The sequence below is a fragment of the Triticum urartu genome, chromosome 3 (assembly GCF_003073215.2).
Source record: "Triticum urartu cultivar G1812 chromosome 3, Tu2.1, whole genome shotgun sequence".
In the NCBI taxonomy this organism is placed as follows: Eukaryota; Viridiplantae; Streptophyta; class Magnoliopsida; order Poales; family Poaceae; genus Triticum; species Triticum urartu.
This window is the reverse complement of record NC_053024.1, coordinates 594,534,337-594,557,822: the sequence shown is the minus strand read 5'-3', so window position 1 is coordinate 594,557,822 and position 23,486 is coordinate 594,534,337.

The window sequence follows — 23,486 nt, the reverse complement described above, 5'->3', positions numbered from 1 at the left end:
ATGGGTCCTTTGATGTTAGTAACAAGGGTCTTTGGAACCCAAATAGACCATTCAATGTACTCATGAGGAGAACCAACAAATTTGGCATAGACATGCCCATCACTAGCACGACATATCACATAAGAAGGATTAAAGTCGCCGGCTTTGATGGGAGGAGTGGCATTGCCCTTTTTGACACCGCCACCCTTCGCATTGTTCTTCTTCTCCTTGGAAGCACTCTCTCCCTCCTTCACAAAGGTTTGCATGAGAGGAGGAGGTCGTTTGGTCTTGTCATTCTTCTTCTTGTTCTTGGACTCGGGCACGTACCCAATCCCTTCCTTGGCCACAACTCCCTTTTGGTTGGTCAAGAGGTCATTGAGGTTCTTATTGCCTTGTATGCAAGACGCAAAACCTTTATCAAGTTGCACCTTTAGCTTAGCGTTCTTCTCAACAAGATGCACATGCTCACAACACGAGTTAGTAGCATTTGCATTATCAATTAACATCATACAAGAAAAAGTGGCTTTTTCCTTGGTTAGCTTTACTTGAAGTTGATCATGAGACTCTTTGAGGCTAGCATGAGCACCCTTCAAGACCTTGTGAGCCTTGTCAAGTAGATCAAACTCCTCTTCGAGTCTAGCAAGATCAACCTCAAGTTCGGCCTTCTCGGAGTTTAGCACATGAGAAACAATGAGAACATGATCAAAATCTTTCTTTAACTTAGCATGATCAATGTTGTGTGACTCCTCAAGAGCCAAACGAAGACCACGCTCTTCCTCAAGAGCATTGGAAAGATCCGAAATCTCATCGGCATAGTCACGACTATGTCCTTCCATCTTATAGATGGTATCTTCGTGGGACTCAATCATGTCATTGGCTTCACCAAGTTGTTCCAAGAGAGCAACAAAGTGCTTCTTGGATTTACCCTTATGTTTTCCCATAAAGGAATCAAACTCATTCACCTCCACATTAGCTCCCTCATGTTCATCAATGCTATCCGTGGAAGAAGGATGATTAATGATGGTAGTTTTGATGTTGGGGGTTACCTTGTTGGTGGCTTTAGCCACGAGGCACTTGGCGGTAATGCTATCATTGGGTGAGTCGAAGAGAGACACCCGTGGAGTCGTCACAATGGCAACTGAGGCCATGGCAACCGACTCACCATCTTCATCATCGTCATCATCCTCACTGTACTCTTCTTGTACCACCAATGCCTTGGAAGGAGTCTTCTTGGTGAAGTTGCTCTTGTTGGGGAACGACTTGGCCTTGTCCTTATGGATGAGCTTTCCACCATTGTCTTCCCTCTTCCCATACGGGTACTCCGCAACAAAATGACTCACATTTCCACAATTGTAGCAAGTCCTTACACGTTGCTTGCTCTTCGTGCCACCTGAGTTGTTTTTGTTAAAGTTTGGCCTTGAGTTCTTCTTGCTCCAAAATTGTCTTGAAGCAAGTGCCATGTGTTCATGATATGCATACTTTGTATCTTCGGGGTTGCTCTCCTCTTCTTCCTCTTCTTCTTCTTCAACGCAGACCTTGGCCTTCAAAGCAAGGTTGGGCTTCTTTGCCCTTTGAGAACGGAGCACCGCATTGTCGGCGGTCTTGTCCAAGATGTCCGTGGCCACAAACTCATCCAACACTCTTGAGGTCAAAGTGTGGAAGTCCGGCCTTTGACGAATGACGGAGGGCATGGCCTTGTGGTAAGGCATCATTGCCTTGAGGAATTTGCGCTTGATCCAATTGTCATCCGTGTCCTTGCTCCCGTGATCTCGGAGTGAGACCGCGAGTTTGGTTACTCTCTGATAGAGCTCACGAGGTTCTTCATCTTATTTCATTGCAAACTCATCGGGTTCATCTTGCACCACTTCATAGTTGGAGCGTTGAATGCTTGCGCTTCCCCGGTAGAGTGAGACAACACAAAGCCATGCGTCTTTGGCCAAGGTGAAGGGCCGAAGATGAGGTAGATCTTCGGGTGGAATTGCATCTTGAATGATGAAGAGAGCATTCTCATTGAATTGATTATCCGCGGCTTCTCGAGGAGTGAAGTTGCTTGGATCATGCGGATCGAAACCTTCTTTAATGATTCTCCAAAGATTAGTGTTCACATGATTTAAATGACACTTAAAGAGGTAAACCCAAGAATCAAAGTCCTCATTTTTCACAATCTTAGGGGGAGGACCGGCATGATTCAAATGAGTGGAAGGAACCGGTCCACCATAAACAAGTGGTGGTTCCACATGAGCAAAGATGCCGGTGCCAATTTTACCACTAGAAGAAGGAGCCTTCTCACTACTAGCTTCCCCTTGTCGGAGGTAGCATCTGTCACCTTGTTGGTGGGATCACCCACTTTCAACGGTGCGGAGGATAGTTTAAGCCCTTCAAGGAATTTAGTAAACATGCTTTCAACCTCGGTCGTCATGGAGGTTTTCAATGTCTCCAAGGACACATTGAACTCCTCACGAGAGACCGAGTTTCCCCTATCGCCCTTAGACGAGATCGGATTCACACCAGAGTGTTCCTCCACACAATCTATGGTATCAACCATACTCTTCGGATGGTAAAGTCCTTAATAAAGAGACGAGGCTATGATACCAATTGAAAGGATCGATATGGTTGACTAGAGGGGGTGAATAGGCAAATAACAATTTTTTACTTTTCTTTACCAAATTGAACTTTGCATCAAAGTAGGCTGTCTAGATGTGCAACTAGGTGAGCAACCTATATGATGCAACAACAACAAACAAGCAAGCAAGCAAGCAAGAGAAGTAACACTAAAGAGCTTGAACAAGTAAAGGTAAGAGATAACCAAGAGTGGATCCGGTGAAGACGAGGATGTGTTACTGAAGTTCCTTCCTTTTGAGGGGAAGTACGTCTCCGTTAGAGCGGTGTGGAGGCATAATGCTCCCCAAGAAGCCACTAGGGCCACCGTATTCTCCTCACTCCCTCACACAATGCGAGATGCCGTGATTCCACTATTGGTGCCCTTGAAGGCGGCGACCGGACCTTTACAAACAAGGTTGGGGAAAACTCCACAACTTAATTGGAGGCTCCCAACAATACCACGAAGCTTCACCACAATGGACCATGGCTCCGTGGTGACCTCAACCGTCTAGGGTGCTCAAACACCCAAGAGTAACAAGATCCGCTAGGGATAGGTGGGGGAATAAAAAATCTCTTGGTGGAAGTGTAGATCGGGGCCTTCTCAACCACTCCCGAGCAAATCAACAAGTTTGATTGGCTAGAGAGATAGATCGGGCGAAAATGGAGCTTGGAGCATTAATGGAGCTTGAGGGGGAAGAGGTAGGTCAACGGGGAAGAAGGGGACCCTGAGGGAGTCCTGGATTAGGGGGTCTTCGAACAGCCGAACTATATCCTTTGGCCGGACTACTGGACTATGAAGATACAAGATTGAAGACTTCGTCTCGTGTCCGGATGGGACTCTACTTGGCGTGGAAGGCAAGCTAGGCAATACGGATATGGATATCTCCTCCTTTGTAACCCACCTTGTGTAACCCTAACCCTCTCCGGTGTCTATATAAACCGAAGGGTTTTAGTTCGTAGGACAACAACCACAACATACAATCATACCATAGGCTAGCTTCTAGGGTTTAGCCTCTCTGATCTCGTGGTAGATCTACTCTTGTACTACCCATATCAATAATATCAATCAAGCAGGACGTAGGGTTTTACCTCCATCAAGAGGGCCCGAACCTGGTTAAAACATTGTCTCCCCTGCCTCCTGTTACCATCCGGCCTAGACGCACAGTTCAGGACCCCCTACCCGAGATCCGTCGGTTTTGACACCGACATTGGTGCTTTCATTGAGAGTTCCTCTGTGTCGTCGCCGTTAGGCTTGATGGCTCCTACTATCATCAATAGACTATATCCTTTGGCCGGACTACTGGACTATGAAGATACAAGATTGAAGACTTTGTCTCGTGTCCGGATGGGACTCTACTTGGCGTGGAAGGCAAGCTAGGCAATACGGATATGGATATCTCCTCCTTTGTAACCCACCTTGTGTAACCCTAACCCTCTCCGGTGTCTGTATAAACCGAAGGGTTTTAGTCCGTAGGACAACAACCACAACATACAATCATACCATAGGCTAGCTTCTAGGGTTTAGCCTCTCTGATCTCGTGGTAGATCTACTCTTGTACTACCCATATCATCAATATCAATCAAGCAGGACGTAGGGTTTTATCTCCATCAAGAGGGCCCGAACCTGGGTAAAACATTGTCTCCCCTGCCTCCTGTTACCATCCGGCCTAGACGCACAGTTCGGGACCCCCTACCCGAGATCCGTCGGTTTTGACACCGACATTGGTGCTTTCATTAAGAGTTCCTCTGTGTCGTCGCCGTTAGGCTTGATGGCTCCTACTATCATGGATAGCGATGCGGTCGGTTTTGACACCGACATTGGTGCTTTCATTGAGAGTTCCTCTGTGTCGTCGCCGTTAGGCTTGATGGCTCCTACTATCATCGATAGCGATGCGGTCCAGGGTGAAACTTTTCTTGTCAGGACCCCGATTCCAAGTCACATCGATCTAGCCAGTAACACCTCATATCACATTGCGGCCTCACGCAAGGTATCCCCAGGGGTGTCACCTTACCATGGCCCGGGACCGTTTGCGCCTTTTGGCTCACGTATATGATAGTGTCGCTAGCATCCATATGACAGAGAACCCGGGCCAACATGGCTAGTCGTGAACCCAAAGCGGCACAGACCTATGGAGACAGGCATACATGAATCACATCGAGCATGTCGGTCATCAGCGAGTGAATCCGGGCTGTAGCACTGGGCTAACAGGACTCTGGGGAACCCGGGCTGTAGCAGGCTAGGCAGGACTCCAGAAGTCACCGCGTGACATTTCCCCGTGGGGACAGACATAGGAACGAAGTGAAACACATGCCGGTCAGTCAACTGTCCTGAGCAGTAGTGCTGGGCTAGCAGGACTCCGGTGAACCAGGCTGTAGCGGACTACTATGGCTCGAGGAGCACTAGACTACATTTCCCCATAAGAAAGGCTGCCAAGGATAAACAACTAGATTGTCGGATCCCACACATACACACAATATGCTCGATATGTGCAAATACAACATGGCATCACAACAAAACTCTACAACTCAAGTACTTTATTTAAAGGCTCCAGAGAGCCATACATAACATGTGCATACAGGTAGGGGTCACATGACCCGACACTCAAGTCATACAAGCATACAAGCACATGCGGAAGCAAATAGTCTGAGTACAGACACTAGAAAGAAAGAAGGCTTCTCGAAGCCTATCTATCTACATAGGGCCCTCCATGGCCAGGATCACCACCTGGGTGGCAAGTAACTCATCGACGTCGAGATCTACATAAAACCCATCGGAGGGGGCGGTGTTGTCGTCTGAAAATAGTAATTAAGCAAACATGAGTACAAAGGTACTCTACAAGTCTTACATCATAACCTACTATACATGCTCATTCTCAAGAAGGTGGTGGAGTTATTGCAGTAAGCCAGCTTTGACTCTTGGCTAAGCTATCCTATGAGGCACCACTAGTAAAATAGTTTTTGCACACGAGTCCACTAATCACCAACACAATACTCTACCGGGGATCCTCCCTCGTCATCCTACGAGAGAGCCATCCTCGATACTCACACTTATCTTGAGTATTTTAGTAGTAACCATTAACTTGTCTATGAACTGTATAGGCAACCAAGTAGTCCTTTACCGCGGACACGGCTATTCGAATAGATGATGTTAACCCTGCAGGGGTGTACTTCTTCATACACGCTCTCACTACTTACCGCTGTTTACACGACATGTACTCGGCAACCTTCAAGCGGAAGCCCAACGAGGGTGTCGGCCATGGCCTACCTAAACACTCAAGTCCCTAGTCCAGGTTTATCGCCTATCCAGGTTCCATCCGCAGGGAGTCTGGCCAAGGTTTCCACATACGGCCCCGAACGATGTGAACAGGGTCCCGAGACGCCAAACGGGCGCCCGGCATACCCGGCCACGGTGTATCTACCGCAACATAGCCCACCCCTAGGGTCAGCGCTACACACGGCCGCCAACACATAACCTACAAACACCAGAAACTAATTGCAACTCCTGGACAGAGTACTAGGGTGATTAAGAAGCCGAGAGGGTCCATTGGTTTCGGGCCCAATGTATGGTAGTAACTGAATCTTAAATCACACATACAGATCTCGGTTCTTATGGACGGCCTCAATGAAACAACCCACCATGTACTCCTACATGGCCTCTCATCGATACCTTTACCAAATCATGTTCAACACAACCCTCACATTACCGACATAATCATTTCACTCTAGCCCATCACCCAGATGAACCAGACCTGACACAACTCTAAGCATAGCAGGCATAGTATGGTAGGAAACACAAACATCGCTCAATCAACTCCTACAGATGCTAGTGGGTTTCATCTAGTTGCTGTGGCAATGACAGGTCATGCAGAGGATAAGGGTTCAACTACTATAGCACACAGTAGTTTGAAACGTTGTTGTCTTAATGCAGTAAACGAGAGCAGAGGCGAGAACATGGGATTGTATCGATATGATCAATGGGGATGCTTGCCTGATGGAGTGGTAGTAGGGTACTGCCCTTCAGTTGGATACTCGGAGATATCCTCGGAGGCAGAACCTACCACGAAAGACACCACAGAGTATAATCAACACATGGCAATATGCAACAATATTATGCATGCTATGACATGGCAAAATGATGTGTCCTGCCTAATGCAATGTGAAACAAGTTGAAATGGTTCCATTTGAATCAAAGATTCAAATGAAAGCTTAAGCTCTTATGCATAATAAGTGTATTAGCTTGCTTCACCTAAGCAGCAAGGTTAAAGTGTTTTGTCATGCATGAAACCATTATAGATGGATAGATTGAATTTTTCTGATCATTTTTCATATATAATTTTTTTGATTTGGAGCTATGGTTGATTTTCTATGATTTTTAGAAGTTTAGGATATTTTCTGGAATTTCCTATATAAGAATAAATCCAGAAAATGAATAATTGTGTCAGCACTACGTCATTGTGATGTCAGCGGGTCAAAGGCGCCAGCCCAGGTCAAACCTGACTGGTGGGGCCCACTGGTCAGTGACTCTATGCACTAACTACGTTTAGTTAGCCTAATTAACTGGGCAGTGCCCACTAGTCAGTGACTATACTAATTAAACTAACCTAGTTAGTTAGCACTAACAGAGTAATTAGTCGGGCGGGGCCCGCATGTCAGTGAGAGAGGGGGGAGGTCAACCCGTGTCAGCAGAGTCAACCTCATCGGTCAGCGGGTCAAAGCCTGCCGGCGTTTAGCCGCCGGAGAGGCCAGACGCGGCGGCGCGCTGCGGGAATCGCCCACAGGGCACCATTTGATGCGCGGAGAGCAGCTACGGGTAGCTGCTGCTCGCCCACATCCAACCAGGGTGACGGCGTGGCCGGGGAGTGGCCAGAGCATCGCCGGCGACGAGCTCGGCGGAGGCCGAGGCTCGGGTGTGCTCGTGCTCGTGGCTGCGGTGGCCTAGGTGATGCGGCGAAAGCGCCTACAGCATCTACGTGGCGCGGGGAGTGTGACGGGCACAAGCCCATGACCAAATGGTCACCGGAACATCGTCGGTGACGTGGTTAGGCGGCGGCACGTTCGGGCACAAGAGGCGTGGCGTCTACGGCGTTCTAGGGGCGAAACGAAAGCTACGGGGAGGTTCAGCAGCTCACGGGGAAGCTTCGAAGGCGGTCAGCGTGCTCGGGGAAGCTCGGGTGCGGCGGATCGAGATGGCGATCGACGGCGGCTGAAGGTTGAAGACAGCGGTGGCGGGGACGATGCAGGGGCTCCGGCGTCATGCAACTCGGCTGGTCGACGTAGTCGACGACGGCGAACCGTTCGGACACGGTGCGAGGGCGCGGGGACGGCGTTGGACGCGGCTGCGACGAGCGGTGGCGACGGTGATGTCTCGGGCGACGTCGGGGAGGGCGAGAGAGAGGAGCCAGAGGGGAGAGCGAGTGTCTGCGAGGTCGGGGAGAGAGAGGGGGTTCGTCCCACGTCGACAGGGCGGCGAGGGAGTGAGGCAGGGTGCTGCGTGGCACGCTGCTGTGCTCGCCGTCGAGCACCTGCTCGCCTCGTTGGCTAGGCGAAGCAGCTGCGTGGAGCGGCTGCTGGGCCGGGCCAGCTAGGTGGGCCGGCTGGTGGGCTTCCAGGTAAGTCTCTGGTCCTTTTTGTTTTCTCTTTTATTTATTTCCTGCTATGTGTATTGAAATATAATAAATACTATTTCATTTCCAAAAACTCTGGAAATATTCAGAGGCACATTTGAGAATATTCTCAACTGCCTAAAAATGCTTCCAAGATTATTTGAGCACTTTAAAATATTTATAGCATTTAAAATGCCCAAATTCAAATACTTATGGCTTGTTTAAAAATCCAGAATGGCTCCATAAATTGCAAGACCATTTTTGGCAGAGGTTTTAATCAAGACCAAAAATGGTGGGCTTTTATGAAGGGCATTTTGGGTTCATTGAAATTCCAATTGTTGGAAATTAGCATTTTCAGGGGGGTGTTGGGGTTGATTAGCCCCCATTTCAAGTTTAAAAGAAATTTAAACATGATGCACAAGTTCAACCAACCCTAATGCATAACAGGAAAGCAGGGATGTGACATTTCTCCCCGCACAGATCTTCGTATTCGGTGGCTTTGCACTGTGGGCTAATTCGCTTGGCCATCTGGAGCAGATTGAAAGCTACGCCCCTGGCCGTCAGGTCAGATTTGGAAGTTTGAACTACACGGCCGACATCCGCGGAGACTTGATCTTCGACGGATTCGAGCCACAGCCGGGCGCGCCGCACTGTCACGATGGGTATGACCTAGCTCTGCCGCCGAACAGTACCCCAGAGGTCGCGCCCGCATCAGCTCCGACCCTAAGCTCGGAGCCAACTATGCCAATCGAGGACGGGTGGTTAGACACCGCCTCAGAGGCCGCAGTCTCAACGGCGATCGAGCCGAACACCAGCCTAATCCTCTGCGCAACCCGTGACCCCAAGGTGCCGGACTCTTTTTCTGACTCTGAACCGCCCACGCCCCTACCAATCAAATCCGATTGGGCGCCAATCATGGAATTCACCGCCGCGGATATCTTTGTGCACTCGCCCTTCGGTGACATTCTGAATTCACTAAGGTCTCTCTCCTTGTCAGGAGAGCCCTGGCCGGATTATGGCCAATAGGATTGGGATGCGGACGACGAAGAAATTCAACGCCCACCCACCACCCACTTAATAGCCACAGTCGATGACTCAACCGACATGCTCGACTTCGACTCCGAATACATTGACGGTATGGACGACGATGCGGGAGGCGAAGAGGAACCACCGCCCATAGGGCGCTGGACGTCCACCTCATCATATGACGTATACATGGTGGACACACCAAAAGAAGACGAGGACGAGGAACGGAAGGATGCAACGAAGGCTTGTTCCCTCGAGAAGCAGTCAAAGCAGCGGCGCAAGCACCGCCCCAAATCCCGCCTCGGCAGAAATAACAATCATACAGACCCAGCGTTGGAGCAGGGCGAACCACCACCGGACCACGGCAATATGGAGAATCAAACCGAACAAACCAATTCTGTCAAAGATGATAGTCCGGACGACATAACACCGGACAAGCACCGGGAGCAGCAGAATGCCCGCCAAAGGCTTGTTGCCACCGCGAGGAGTTTGAAAAAGAAGAAGCAAAGGCTCAAGGCTGCGCAGGACACACTCCAAATCAGATGGAGTAAAGTACTCAACACAGCAGCGAAGTACGGCGGCAATCGCCCCACCAAGAGCTACCCAAAGCGGAAGTTGCTACCTGAATTCGATGAGGAGGCCTCAGACCCCCCACAACCAAAAATTAAAACAGCCATCTGGCCGGATAGACGACCTCACGACCAACATAAAGTGGCAAGCAACGCCGCACATAAGCCAATACGCGGTCTACGTGAGGGCTCGCATCAAAAGGAGGGCGAAACTAGATCCATCTATGGACCACGCAAGCGTGCTCCAGCATACGATGCAACACAACAAACATCCGAACAACGCGGTACACCCAGATATAGGGGTGCCGCACACCCCCTATGTTTCACCGATGAGGTGCTGGACCATGAATTTCCAGAGGGATTCAAACCCGTAAACATAGAGGCATACGATGGAACAACAGACCCTGGGGTCTGGATTGAGGACTATATCCTCCATATCCACATGGCTCGGGGAGATGATCTCCACGCCATTAAGTATTTACCCCTCAAACTCAAAGGGCCAGCTCGGCACTGGCTAAAGAGCCTCCCCGAAAGCTCCATTAGAAGTTGGGAAGAGCTCGAAGATGCCTTTCGGGCAAATTTTCAAGGGACTTATGTCCGACCTCCGGACGCGGATGATTTGAGTCATATAACTCAACAGCCCAGAGAGTCAGCCCGAAAGCTTTGGAACAGGTTTCTTACTAAAAAGAACCAAATTGTCGACTGTCCGGACACCGAAGCCTTGGTAGCTTTTAAGCATAGCGTCGGTGACGAATGGCTTGCCAGACACCTCGGCCAAGAAAAGCCGAGAACAATGGTAGCATTAACAAGCCCCATGACCCGATAGCTGGCTAGCCAGATGCAGCACCAGCGACCCCAGTACATCCGAAGTTAGAGATGGAAATGGGAAATCACGGCGAAACAACAATAACAAACGTCGGAATAAAGAAGACAACACGAAGAGCACGGCAGTAAACGCCGGATTCAAAAGCTCTCGGCCTGGTCAGCAAAAGCCGCCCTCTAAAAGCGCCAGAGACGAACTGTCCAGCCTAAACAAAATTCTGTACCAAATATGTCAGATCCATAGCACCCCTGGTAAACCCGCTAATCATACCCACAGAGAATGTTGGGTCTTCAAGCAGTCCGGCAAGCTCAACGCCGTACACAAGGGGGAGTGAGGGAGTCCTGGATTAGGGGGTGTCCAGATGGCCGGACTATACCTTCAGCCGGACTCCTGGACTACGAAGATACAAGATTGAAGACTTCGTCCTGTGTCCGGGAGGGACTTTCCTTGGCGTGGAAGGCAAGCTTGGCGATACGGATATGTAGATCTCCTACCATTGAAACCGACTTTGTGTAACCCTAACCCTCTCCGGTGTTTATATAAACCGGAGGGTTTTAGTCCGTAGGACAACATAGACAACAACAATCATACCATAGGCTAGCTTCTAGGGTTTAGCCTCTCTGATCTCGTGGTAGATCTACTCTTGTACTACCCATATCATCAATATTAATCAAGCAGGACGTAGGGTTTTACCTCCATCGAGAGGGCCCGAACCTGGGTAAAACTTCGTGTCCCTTGCCTCCTGTTACCATCCGGCCTAGACGCACAGTTCGGGACCCCCTACTCGAGATCCGCCGGTTTTGACACCGACATTGGTACTTTCATTGAGAGTTCCTCTGTGTCGTCGCCATCAGGCTCGATGGCTCCTACGATCATCAATAACGATGCAGTCCAGGGTGAGACCTTCCTCCTCGGATAGATCTTCGTCTTCGGCGGCTTCGCACTGCGGGCCAATTCACTTGGCCATCTGGAGCAGATCGAAAGCTATGCCCCTGGCCGTCAGGTCAGATTTGGAAGTTTGAACTAAACGGCTGACATCCGCGGGGACTTGATCTTCGACGAATTCGAGCCACTGCCGAGCGCGCCGCACTATCCCGACAAGCATGATCTAGCTCTGCCGCCGTACAGTGCCCTGGAGGCCGCACCCGCATCGGCTTCGACCCTTAATTCGGAGCCAACTGCGCCGATCGAGGATAGGTGGTTGGACGCCGCCTCGGGGGCTGCGATCCCAACGGCGATCGAGCCGAACACCAGCCCCGCACTCTGCGAGACTCGTGACTCCAAGGAGCCAGACTCCTCTCCAGACTCCGAACCCTCCGCGCCCCTGGCAATCGAATCCGATTGGGCGCCGATCATGGAGTTTACTGCCGCAGACATCTTTCAGTAATCGCCCTTCGGCGATATTATGAAATCACTAAAGTCTCTCTCTTTATTAGGAGAGCCCTGGCCGGACTACGGTCAGCAAGATTAGGATATGGACGATGAAGAAATTCAAAGCCCACCCACCACCCACTTTGTAGCCACTATTGACGATTTAACCGACATGCTCGACTTCGACTCCGAAGACATCGACGGTATGGACACCGATGAAGGAGACGATGAAGAACCAGCGCCTATTGGGCCTTGGAATGCCACCTCGTCATATGACGTATACATGGTGGACGCACCAAAAGATGACGACGAGGAGCGGAAGGACGCACCGAAAGCTTGTTCCCTCGAAAAGCAGTCAAAGAGGCGACGCAAGCGCCGCCCCAAATCCCGCCTCGACAGAAATAGCGATCACACAGACCCAGCGCTGGAGCAGGGCGAACCGCTGCTGGACAATGGCAATTCGGATAATCAAACCGAACAAACAAATTCTATCAAGGATAATGGTCCGGACGACACAACGCCGGACAGGCACCCGGAGCAGCAGAATGCCCGTAAAAGGCTTGTTGCCACCGCGAGGAGTCTTAAAAAGCAGAAGAAAAGGCTCAAGGCCGCGCAAGACACACTCTAAATCAGATGGAGTAAAATGCTCAACACTGCAGCGAGGTACGATGACAATCGCCCCCAAGAGCTACCCAAAGCGGAAGCTGCTACGCGAATTCGATGAGGAGGCCTCAGACCCCCCACAACCAAATATCAAAGCAGCCACCTGGTCGGATAGACGATCCCTCTACCAACACAGAGCGGCATACAACGCCGCTCACAATACAACACGCGACCCATGCGAGGGCTCGCACCCAAAGGACGGCGCAACAAGATCCATCTATGGACCACGCAAGCGCGCCCCAGCATACAATGCAACACAACAAACATCCGAACAACGCGGCACACCCAGCTACAGGGGTGCTGCACACCCCCTATGTTTCATTGATGAGGTGTTGGACCATGAATTTCCAGAGGGATTCAAGCCCGTAAACATAGAGGCATACGACGGAACAACAGACCCTGGGGTCTGGATTGAGGACTACATCCTTCATATCCATATGGCTCGAGGAGACGATCTCCACGCCATCAAGTACTTACCCTCAAGCTCAAAGGGCCAGCTCGTCACTGGCTCAAAGGCCTCCACGAAAGCTCCATTGGAAGTTGGGAAGAGCTCGAAGACGCCTTTCGGGCAAATTTTCAAGGGACTTATGTCCGACCTCCGGATGCGGACGATTTGAGTCATATAACTCAGCAGCCCGGAGAGTCAGCCCGAAAGCTTTGGAACATGTTCTTACTAAAAAGAACCAGATTGTCGACTGTCCAGACGCCGAAGCCTTGGCAGCTTTCAAGCATAGCGTCCGTGACGAATGGCTCGCCAGACACCCCGGCCAAAATAAGCCGAGAACGATGGCCGCATTAACAAACCTCATGACCCACTTTTGCGCGGGTGAGGACAGCTGGCTAGCCAGATGTAGCACCAGTGACCCCAGTACATCTGAAGTTAGAAATGGAAACAGGAAATCACAGCGCAACAGCAATAACAAACGCCGGAATAAAGAAGACAGCACGAAGGGCACCGCAGTAAATGCCGGATTCAAAAGCTCTTGGCCAGGTCAAAAGCCGCCCCCTAAAGGCACCAGGGATGAACTGTCCAGCCTCAACAAAATTCTGGACCAAGTATGTCAGATCCATAGTACCCCTGGTAAACCTGCTAATCATACCCACAGAGAATGTTGGGTCTTCAAGCAGTCCGGCAAGCTCAACGCCGTACACAAGGGGGAGGATACGCCAAGTGAAGACGAGGACGAGCCTCCCAAGCAAGACATGGGGGAACAAAAGAAATTTCCACCAGAAGTCAAAACAGTAAACGTGTTACACGTGATCAAGGGAAAAAACAACGCGGCACTCCCAGGAAAATATACCCAAGTGCCTGTCACCGTGAAGTCCTGCCACTGGTCGTCTCAACCGATCACTTTTGACCATCACGATTACTCAGCAAGTATCCGACACGCAGGATGGGCTGCCCTAGTATTAGACCCAGTAATTGGCGGATATCACTTCACACGAGTCTTGATGGACGGCGGCAGTAGCCTAAACCTAATATATCAGGATACAATCTGCGGGATGGGGTTAGACCCAACACAAATTCGCCATAGCAATACTACCTTTAAAGGAGTAACGCCAGGCCCATGGGCTCGTTCTATGGGCTCCCTCCTACTACAAGTTATATTCGGCTCCCCCAATAACTTCTGTCGTGAGCATTTAACTTTCCACATCGCTCCGTTTCAAAGTGGCTATCAAGCACTTCTCGGACGCGAAGCTTTCGCTCGCTTCAATGCAATACCACACTACGCCTCCCTCACACTTAAGATGCCCGGTCCACGTGGCATCATTTCAGTGCACGGAAATATCAAGCGATCCCTGCGTGCCGAAGAGAGTGAGGCTGCCTTGGCAGCCACACACTAAAGGGGCCCGGACCAACGAAAGCATCTAGTAGGTCGTCAAGACCTCAGACACAGCTAATCAAGTCCGGCGCCGCTACTTATGCCGAATAAATGGTCACACCCCTATTTTTCAATACAAGGGGCTCAACGCGCGCAGACAAGTGGCAGTTTCTTCTCATCTTGAATTATACATGGTTTCTTTAAAAAACTATCTTTTTGCACGACAACTTTTTCACCTAAATTCCTCTCTTTTACAGACGATCATCGTGCTACACCCGTCCAGGATACGGCACAACGGAGACACAGGCGCAGACGTGCAGCAGGGACCCATTCCAAGGATTCTTTTTAGATTAAGACCCTGCATAAACCTTTTTTACTGTCTCTTGTTGATACATATCCACCGTTGAAGAGGATGCTGACGTCTTGGCATGTGGCCATGCCAGAACAATGCACGTACCTGGACAGAAGGGGCTTCTTACAAAGGCCATTATTTAGGCCCGGTTTATACCACTAAGACCGAATACCTTAGGGAGTGTTCGGTGTCGTGAGTTTGGCCTTATATGCATCAGCTCCGAATCATTGTCTTTGGTCAAATGTTGGGTTTGCCCGGCTCCTATGTTTTGGTGCCTTATGTTCCGCTTTACCGGCTAAGGTAGCACCAGGAGAACTACTGCGATTGTGCCCTGATTCTTCCGGACGAGCACCTCAGTAGAGAAAGCCGAAAACTGACTGTCATGATATAGCGTGAGACTGGTCAACCACTCGATGACCTGTTGGAATGTTAGAATTCCTCCGCCTTAACGAAGGGCCGTTTTCCGGCCAGGCATGTACGCACCTCGGGATCGCGAGAGTGCGGAGCCACCAGGGGCTATCTAGTAGCCCCACTGTCAAACTCCTATGGCTAAGTGAAAGTGCTAAAGCATTATAGTCCGGTTGCCTCGCTCGCTCCGCTATCACCTCCTTAATAGGACCAAGACGTTGGGTTAAGTGTGAACGCGTGTTTTTGCAAGCACCTCCGCATTATATGCATGGGGGTTGAAGCCGACGACTGCAATCTTTCAGGTTATACACATGTATACATAAACGGCCGCCCAGGAGGCATCATACTACTTTCAGGCAAAAGTATAAAAATAGCCTTATAAAAATCTATAAAAGCATGTCGCTTACAATGAGATTACATATCACTCAAACATAATATTTTTTGAGCACTGGGTCTCTATCAAACGAGCACCCTCAAGAACTTCTTCAAAGTAGTGCTTAGCAGCCCTTTGACCTATGGCCGAATCCCGCGCTGCAACAGTGATAGCATCCATCTCCGCCCAGTATGCTTTAACACGGGCAAAGGCCATTCGTGCGCCCTCTATGCACGTCGACTTCTTCATCGCATTACTGCGTGGCACCACGTCAAGGAACTGCTGCACCAAGCTGAAATAGCTGTTTGGTTTTGACCTTTCCGGCCATAGCTGATCCACAACAGACCTCATGGAGAGTCTGGACAACCTATTTAGTTCGGCCCATTCGGCTAATTGGTCAGTCAATGAAAGCGGACGCTCGGGAGAATGGAATTGTCTCCAAAACAGCTGGTCTACTTCACGGTCCATCTGACCCTGGAAGTACTTGGCCGCATCGGCAGCGCTCGCTGCCAAATCCATATACACATCCTCCGAACTCCACAGCCGATCCGGAGGGGCATACCGTGGATCTCCCAACTTCCTCCGCAACATAAAGGATTTCCCAGCTACAATATCCCCGGCTTCCCGCAGCTCCTCTTTCTTTGCCCTCATAGAAGAGCGGAGGTCTTTTCTCGTCGCAGCAGCCTTCTCAAGGTCCGATGCCTTTGCCTGGTTTTCCTTTTCAAGAACCTGGCAACGGTCGGCGGCGGCTTTTAATTCTATGTCCATCTTGGCCATCTTATCTCGGCTCTCGCCATGCGCGGCCTTCTCGGCTTGCAACTCTTCGGCCGCCTTCAAAGCAGCCGCATTACCCAACCTCGCTTGTTCCTTGGCTCAGGCAAGTTCTACCCGCAAGGCTTCAACAGTGGCAGCTCCATCTGCAGTCACAACATATTAAAGATACTGGCATCATGCTTCTCTTCCTATGTGGCATTTACCAGATAATGACACTTACCCGGTGCCTCATCAAGCCTTTTGTTAACAAGCTCGATGTCGGCGTCTGCCGCATCCAACTGCCGTTCTAAATGGGCAAACTCGCTAGTCCGGCTAGCCACCGGAGCTTCCATCACCTGCACATAGAGGCAGTATGTTTATTTCCTGGGAATATGATCCTTTGTTCGTCGTCGTTTCCGACGACAACCCGAGTCTCAAGGGCTACTATCTACACAGGACACACCTAGCATGTGCAGGACTATCATACATTATTTTACGTACCTCAAAGCCTGTCAGTAGACTCATAAAAGCTTCATGCAATCCACTTTCGGCGGACGCGATTCTCTCCACCATCGTATTCATCAGCATACGGTGTTCATCTGAGATGGCCGCTCGCCCCACCAACTCCCTCAGAACATCCGATCGCACACTAGACGGTGTCGGACTCTTTTGTCTGCTCTCTTTGGGATCCAGGCATTGGGAGCTCCGGGGGTCAATGGGATTATCTTCTGGCCTCACCGAATTCGGAGAGGCCCTCCGCGACGACACTTCGGGGTCGCCCGCTTCCGGAGCGGAGGAGTCCGGAGGAGGCGTTTCACTCTCCATCATCTCTGGAATAAGATCCCCCAAAGACGAGCTCATTTGAGAGGGGCTAAGGCCCGAACTGCAAAAGATATATGCGGTGGTTATTTCCTCAGAAGAAAAGATGGCATACCTGTGCTATTACAGTATCCCGGGTCACTTACGACTCGCTGGAGAATTGATTCCCCCGCGGACTTTGTGCGGCAAAAGCACCCCCAAGGTAGGACCCTCTGTGGGAGACTTTTTCTCCCGTTTGGAAGCTTCGGCTTCCGAACCCCCGGGCGCAGTCCTTTTCCTCCTCCGGTTGTCTTCCTTCATGGAGACGCTCGCTCCCTCGGTTAGAATGGGCAGCGTTGGGGGCCCGCGTCCGCCCGTATTATCCTCCCCGGTATCTTCCTTCAAGGGCTCCGGGCAGGGTGCGACCTGGAGCATCTTTTCCAGTACCTGATTTTCCAAACCCTCAGGACGGGAGGCCAAACACCGAATCAACTTCGCCTTTGCTAGCCAGTCCTGGTCAAAAAGCGAACTCTCAGAGATAACTTCGTAACAAATGAGAGATAGTATATTCAGCCGGAAGATTCCTTACCTGTTCGGTGGCGTGGTTACTGCTCAGGCCCACGTCCTCGGTGATTTCCGAACACTCTACCTGAGGTCCTAAGAATGACTTGTACATCTCCTCGTGCGTGAGGCCGAGGAAATTTTGAATGACACGCGGTCCCTCGGGATTGAACTCCCACAAGCGAAGGGGCCGGCAATTGCAAGGCTGGACTTGACGGACCAACATAACTTGTATTACCGCAACCAAACTAAAATCTCCATTAAAGAGATCTCGAATGCGGCTTTGCAGTATAGGCATGTCCTTGGCTGGACCCCAGCTCAGTCCTCTACTAATCCATGACATCAGTTGTGGTGGAGGGCCCGAGCGGAAAACGGGGGCGGCCGCCCACTTGGCACTTCTAGGAGCTGTGATGTAGAACCACTCCTGTTGCCACAATTCAGACACCTCTGGAATGGAACCTTTGGGCCATGAAGCTCCCGTCATCTTGCGTATTGAGGCACCTCCACACGCCGCATGTTACCCCTCTATCATCTTCGGCTTTACTTCAAAGGTCTTGAGCCATAGGCCAAAGTGAGGGGTAACCCGGAGGAAGGCCTCGCACACGACAATAAATGTCGTGATATGAAGAAAGGAGTCTGGAGTTAGGTCATGGAAATCTAGCCCATAGTAAAAAATCAAGCCCCTGACGAAAGGATCCAGAGCAAGGCCTAGACCTCGGAGGAAGTGGGAGACGAACACGACGCTCTCGTTGGGATCGGGGGAGGGGACGGCCTGCCCCCGGGGAGGCAGCCGATGCAAAATCTCGGCGGTCAGATATCTGGCCTCCCTCAACTTTTTGATGTCTTCTTCCGTGACGGAGGAACGCACCCATCGACCTTGAAGGCTAGATCCGAACATGACTGAAGGTTCGGAGCACTTGACCTGAACTTTGGGCGTTTGAGCTTGAGGCGGGGGAAGGATTCGATTGAGCACGGGAGGGAAAAATAAAAGCCTTGTCCCTTTATAAAGAGGGTGAATATCAAGCGTCCTCTCTGTGTCCGTTTGGACTTGCCTATAATCTAGGAGTCCTAGAAGCGGTTGGGTTACCCAAGCCCGTATTGATGAGAATCCCGGAATAAGGGGACATGATCTCTGCTTTAACAAGACGTGCCAAGGAAACCGCCTCGCATAACGCGCTGAGGTGGGATAATGAAACGACTCGGATAAAGGCTTGGCCGTGGTGTGTCACACTATGGAATACGTCAGCAGATTAGATTTGTGTAAATATTATTCTCTCTATGGCAATATGTGGAAACTTATTTTGCAGAGCTGGACACTATCTTTTGTGTTCAAAATCTTCTATGAAGTACTTGGAGGAGGAACCCTCCTTGCAATGCCGAAGACAATCTGCGCGCCGGACTCGTCGTCATTGAAGCCTGGTTCAGGGGCTACTGAGGGAGTCCTGGATTAGGGGGTGTCCGGATGGCTGGACTATACCTTCAGCCGGACTCCTGGACTACGAAGATACAAGATTGAAGACTTCGTCCTGTGTCCGGGAGGGACTTTCCTTGGCGTGGAAGGCAAGCTTGGCGATACGGATATGTAGATCTCCTACCATTGTAACCGACTTTGTGTAACCTTAACCCTCTCCGGTGTCTATATAAACCGGAGGGTTTTAGTCCGTAGGACAACATAGACAACAACAATCATACCATAGGCTAGCTTCTAGGGTTTAACCTCTCTGATCTCGTGGTAGATCTACTCTTGTACTACCCATATCATCAATATTAATCAAGCAGGACATAGGGTTTTACCTCCATCGAGAGGGCCCGAACCTGGGTAAAACTTTGTGTCCCTTGCCTCCTGTTACCATCCAGCCTAGACGCATAGTTCGGGACCCCCTACCCGAGATCCGCCGGTTTGGACACCGACAGGGAGGATACACCAAGCGAAGACGAGGATGAGCCTCTCAAGCAAGACACTGGGGAACAAAAGAAATTTCCACCAGAAGTCAAAACAGTAAACGTGTTACACGTGATCAAGGGAAGAAACAAAATAGCACTCCCAGAAAAATATGCCCAAGGGCCTATCAGCGCAGAGTCCTGCCACTGGTCGTCTCAACCGATCACTTTCGACCATCGTGATTACTCAGCAAGTATCCTGCGTGCAGGATGGGCTGCCCTGGTATTAGACCCAATAATTGACGGATACCACTTCACACAAGTCCTGATGGACGGTGGCAGCAGTCTAAACCTGATATACCAGGATATAATCCGCGAAATGGGGTAGACCCAACGAAAATTTTCCATAGCAATACTAACTTTAAAGGAGTAACGCCAGGCCCAGGGGCTCATTGCACGGGCTCCCTGCTACTAAAGGTTATATTCGGCTTCCCCAATAACTTCCGTAGCGAACATTTAACCGTCCACATCGCTCCGTTCCAAAGTGGATATCAATCACTACTCGGACGCGAAGCTTTCGCTCGCTTTAATGCAATACCACACTACGCTTCCCTCACACTCAAGATGCCCGGTCCACGTGGCATCATTACAGTGAACGGAAGTATTAAGCGATCTTTGCGCGCCGAAGAGAGTGCGGCTGCCTTGGCAGCCGCACACTAAAAACAACCTCACCAACTAAAGTATTTAACAGGTCGTCAAGACCACGGACACGGTTAGACGAGTCCGGCGCAGCTATATGTAATTCATACCGGTCACACCCCTATTACAATTACAAGGGGCTCAACGCGCGCAGACAAGTGGCAATTTTTACTCATCTTGAATTATACATGGTTTCTTTAAAAACTATCTCTCTGCACGATAACTTTTTCACCTAAAATCCTCTCTTTTACAGATGACCATCGTGCTACACCCGTCCAAGATACGGCACAACGGAGACACAGGCGCACACGTGCAGCAGGGACCCGTTCCAAGGATTCTTTTTAGATTAAGACCATGCGTAAACCTTTTTCACTGTCTCTTGTTGATACACATCCACCAAATTCTCAGCACAATTGAGAAGGATGCTGACGTCTTGGCATGTGGCCACGTCAGAACAATGCACGTACCTGGACACAAGGGGCTTCTTACAAAGGGCACTATTTAGGCCCGGTTTATACCACAAAGACTGAATACCTTAGGGAGTGTTCGGCGTCGCGAGTTTGGCCTTATATGCATCAGCTCTGAATCATTGTCTTTGGTCAAATGTTGGGTTTGCCCGGCTCCTGTGTTTTGGTGCCTTACATTCCGCTTTATCGGCTAAGGTAGCTCCAGGAGAACTACTGCGATTGTGCCCTGGTTCATCCAGACGAGCACCTCAGTAGAGAAAGCCGAAAACTGACTGTCATGATATAGCGTGAGACTGGTCAACCACTCGATGACCTATCGGAATGTTAGAATTCCTCCGCCTTAACGAAGGGCCGTTATCCGGCCAGGCATGTATGCACCCCGAGATCGGGAGAGTGCGGAGCCTCCAGGGGCTATCTAGTAGCCCCACTGTCAAACTTCTATGGCTAAGTGAAAGTGTTAAAGCATTATAGTCTGGTTGCCTCGTTCGCTATGCTATCACCTCCTTAATAGGACCAAGACGTTGGGTTAAGTGTGAACACGCATTTTTCACGAGCACCTCCGCATTATATGCGCGGGGGTTGAAGCCGACGGCTGCAATCTTTCAGGTTATACACATGTATACATAAACAGCCGCACAGGAGGCATCATACTACTTTCAGGCAAAAGTATAAAATAGCCTTATAAAATTTCATAAAAGCATTGTGTTTACAATGAGAATACATATCACTCAAACATTATATTCTTCGAGCACTGGGCCTCTATCAAACGAGCACCCGCGAGAACCTCCTCGAAATAGTGCTCGGCAGCCACTCGGCCTATGGCCGAACCCTGCGCCGCAACAGTGGTAGCGTCCATCGCCGCCCAGTATGCTTTAACACGGGAAAGGGCCATCCGCGAGCCTTCTATGCACGCCGACCTCTTCATCGCATTAATGCCCGGCACCGCACCAAGGAACTGCTGCACTAAGCAGAAATAGCTGTTCGGCTTTGGCTTTTCCGGCCATAGCTGATCCACAATAGACCTCATGGTGAGTCTGGGCAACCTATTCAGTTCGGTACATTCGGCTAGCTAGTCAGTCAATGAAAGCGGACGCTCTGGAACATTGAATTGCGACCAGAACAGCTTGTCCACTTCACGATCTTGGAAGTACTTGGCCGCATCGGCAGCGCTCGCCGCCAAATCCATATACGCATCTGCCGAACTCCACAGCCGATCCAGAGGGGCATACCGTGGATCTCCGAACTTCCTCCATAACATGAAGGGCTTCCCAGCCACAATATCCCTGGCTTCCCGCAGCTCCTCCTTCTTCGCTCTCATAGCAGAACGGGTGTCTTTGTTCGCTATCGTGGCCTTCTCAAGGTCCGTTGCCTTCGCTCGGTTTTCTTTTTCAAGGACCCGGCAACGGTCGGCAGTGTCTTTTAATTCTACGGCCATCTTGGCCATCTTCTCTTGGCTCTTGCAATGTGCGGCCTTCTCGGCTTTCAACTCTTCGGCCGCCTTCAAAGCAGCCGCATTACTAATCCTCGCTTGTTCCTTGGCTCGGGCAAGTTCTGCCCGCAAGGTTTCCACGGTGGCAGCTCCATCTGCAGTCACAACATATTAAAGATACTGGCATCATGCTGCTCTTACTATGTGGCATTCACCAGATAATAACACTTACCCTGTGCCTCGTCAAGCCTCTTGTTAACAAGCTCGATGTCGGCGTCTGCCGCATCTAGTTGTCGTTTTAATTTGGCAAACTCACTAGTCTGGCTAGCCACTGGAGCTTCCACCACCTGCACATAGGGGCAGTCTGGTTATTACCTGGGACTATGATCCTATGTTCGCCGCCGTTCTCGATGACAACCAGAGTCTCAGGGGCTACTGTCTACACAAGGCACACCTAACATGTGCAGTACTATCACATATTATCTCATGTACCTCAAAGCCTGTCAACAGACTCATAAAGGCTTCATGTAATCCGCTTTCGGTGGACGAAATTCTCTCCATCACCGTACCCATCAGCGTACGGTGTTCTTCTGAGATGGCCGCTCGCCCCACCAGCTCCCTCAGAACGTCCGACCGCATACCAGACGGTGCCGGACTCTTTTGTTTGCTATCTTCGGGAGCCGGACGCTGGGGACTTCGGGGGTCTATGGGATTATCTTTTGGCCTCACCGGATCTGGAGAGGCCCTCCGTGACGACACTTCGGGGTCACCTGCTTCTTGAGCGGAGGAGTCTGGGGGAGGCGTTTCGCTCTCCATCATCTCTGGAAGAAGATCCCCCGAAGACGAGCTCAGATGAGAGGGGCTAAGGCCCGAACTACAAGATATATGCGGTGGTTATTTTCTCAAAAAACGATAGCACACCTTTACTATTAAAGTATTTTGGATCACTTACGACTCGTTGGAGGGCTGATCCCCCCGCGGACTTTGTGCGGCAAAAGCACCCCCCGAGGCAGGACCCTCTGTGGGAGACTTCTTCTCCCGTTTGGAGGCTTCGGCTTCCAGATCCTCGGAAGCAGTCCTTTTCCTCCCCTGGTTATCCTCCTTCATGGAGATGCCCATTCCCTCGGTTGGAACTGGCAGCGATGGGGGCCACCTCCGCCCGTATTATCCCCCTCGTATCTTCCTTCGAGGGCTCCGGGCAAGGTGCGACCTCGAGCATCTTTTCCAATACCGGATTTTCCAAACCCTCGGGGAGGGGGGCCAAACACCGAATCATCTTCGCCTTTGTTAGCCAGTCCTGGTCAAAA